The sequence below is a fragment of the Pinus tabuliformis genome, chromosome 3_1 (assembly GCF_031772625.1).
Source record: "Pinus tabuliformis cultivar Carrire ecotype Pingquan chromosome 3_1, CPIR1, whole genome shotgun sequence".
Taxonomy (NCBI): Eukaryota; Viridiplantae; Streptophyta; class Pinopsida; order Pinales; family Pinaceae; genus Pinus; species Pinus tabuliformis.
This window is the reverse complement of record NC_142301.1, coordinates 818,261,821-818,264,695: the sequence shown is the minus strand read 5'-3', so window position 1 is coordinate 818,264,695 and position 2,875 is coordinate 818,261,821.

Below are 2,875 nucleotides of genomic sequence, written 5' to 3'. Positions count from 1 at the left end.
GAAAGAGATCAAATATTGGTTGGATAGGAAGATCCATGAATTCGCAGTGCAGGAGAACAAAAATCCGCGACTAACAAAGGAACAGTGGTTGGACAGGTACCTATATATAGAAATCCACGAGATCTTTTTCTATTCCTTTTTGGTTGAGCTATACAAGTGGATCGTGAAGCTAACAGATAGCCAAGGAAGGTGGAAACTTGACGGTCCTATTGTTTGGACCCCGGAGTTAGTACAGAGATTGGAAGCCTCTGAGGATAAGATCACCCATGTTGTCGATCATTGGATCGATAGCATCATAGGAGGATTTGTGGCCGAATTCACAGTCAATACCTTAGTTAGCTACAGCTAGGTGAAGCAATGCTTTTTCAAAGGTTCACGAGGTAAGTACTTGAAGTCTTTGAATACCTGGATTAAGATGTTATTGTACAAAAAATAGATTATGCAGCTACCTTGATGTTCGAAGATACGCAAAGTGGAAATACTTACAAGAATGAAGGGAGAAAGGGTCCTGAATATAGTCCATTGATTTCACCTCCATTGGGTGCCGAAGAGGGAGTAGCGCAGGCTTCTCTGTGAAGTGCAATTCAGTTAATAAGACAAGGATTTTCGTGACTACCACCTCCACCCACACCACCCCAAACTTCACCACCATCACCTACGACTTCACCCATACCACCACTACCTCCACCGCAGTTCAGCATGGAAAATTCAATGAAGCTGCCTTTGTTCAAAGGCTTGGGAAATGTGGACCTGGACCAGTTTTTTTTCATTGTGAAAGCTATGTGGGAAGCTCAAGGCGTTACAAATGATCACATGAAGAATGGAACACTCGTTAGTGCTTTACAGGATGGCGTGCTAACCTGGTACATCAAGTAATCTAATGATAACCCAAATGTTGGGGTGGCGGATATCCAGACCGTGTTGAATAAAGAATTCAGTAGGCCTAAATCCGAGGCACATTCAATTGTGGCGTTTAAGGAAATCGCAATGAAACCAGGTGATACACCTTGGGAATTAGATCATAGGTTGAAGTGTAAAATCCGCGAAGCTAATATGAACTTAACATATGGATAGCACCGCGAATGGTTCGTGGCTTCGCTTCTGCCACACCTAAGGGTTGCGTTGTCACAACAGAAGATAACGACTCAAGTAGAGGCCTTAGAGATTGCAATGAGACTGCATGAAACACCGATGCAGGATCTAAATCTGGGGTTTCAACAGATCCATGAGCAGTGGCAAAATCTTTGCCTTGAAATGCAAAGTTTGAAGGACAAAACAGTTCGACCGGAGGTGCACGAGGAGGTATTGTGCTTGAAATGCAAGGGTTAGGGGCATGACAAAGACCATTGCCCAGTCTTTGTGAACTATATTTCGAGAGGAGGACCAATGCCTTTGAGTCTGGAAGCTCAAGCAGGACCAAGCACGGGGCCTGCGTTGTGGTGTGCTATATGGCAAGTAGCAGGAAAACATATGATGGATAACTGTCATTTGCTGCAGAAGTTTGTACAAACACCACAACAACTGTTCTGCAACTTCTGCAGGTCAGTAGGGCATGATGAGCACAACTGCAGAAGTTATGAATTGATGATGGACAGAACACCTGCCTATAGGGTTCAGGTAAAAATGTGGCCCCCTAACCAGGACGCGGGGATGGCGCGAATAGGCTTTCGGGGGTGTAGACGAGGCCGAGGCGGAGGAGGACCTAGAAAAGGTTGGGGACAGCTAATCTGCTACAATTGCGGAGGACCAAGACACTATGCTTGCGATTGCACTAACCTAATGTGTCCGTCGTGCAAATATTGCACTCTATTTGATCATGAAATGGAGGATTTTCCTACACTAATAGCAAGGATACATGAAAAAAGGGTGCTACCACCTCAGCCGACTTAGAACTTGCAAATGATGAGGTATAAGCCTCGCAGGGAGGATCTGAATGTGAATATACTACTCCAAAGTGGAATTGCAATAGGGGATGATATGGGGAAACATCCCAAAGACAACGCATGGGTTCGCAAAGCTCTGGTGAAGGAGGTTGAATTTGATTTGGAGCGCACACGTGAAACGTTCATGGAAGCAAAGAAGAGCTTCGTTGAGGCCTCCACTTCAGGGAGAAAGGATAAGTATGATCAGGAAATGGACCCTTCTATGCTTACAACCTTCCTAGAGACCTGCATGAAGTTTTTGCGCGATAGCAAGGCTGTGAAGAGGTTACAGGAGTTTATAAATAGATGGGTCGAAAACACTCTGGGTGAACCATGCGTGGTACAAAAGATTATAAGCATAAGAAAAGGACAGGACGAGAGATGAGACTGACTGCGCAAATAGGAGAGTATGAAATGGATTAGTTTATTTTAGATTTGGGGTCAAACGCGAACGTCCTACCAAAGCAGACTTGGGAACGAATGGGAAGACTCATGCTGTAGTGGTGTTCGATTTAGTTAAGGATGAAAAATCAGCAAAATATCATCCCCATGGGGCGGCTGCAAGGCATGACTGTAGATATTGAAGGCGCAAGCGTGCTGGATGACTTTAAAGTAATAGAAATTGTGGATGACAGCAACCTCTACCCTGTGCTCCTTGGAATTGATTAGGCTACTGATATGAACAGGGTAATCAACCTAAAGAAGAAAAATATGATATTTGAAAGGAATCACTCCGCATAATAGTACCCCTAGATCCTGCTAAAGGATCGTGCTATACTGAACCAGTTCGTGATTATGAGAGCGATGACGACTTGGACTGTATATATAAGATAACAGCGCGAGACCAAGATTGGGTGAATCCAACATCGGATGGATGAATTACATGGGATTGAAAGAGTTCCTGCACCTCGGACTCTGATGAAGAATTAGAGCACTAGCAGAATCAGTTACAT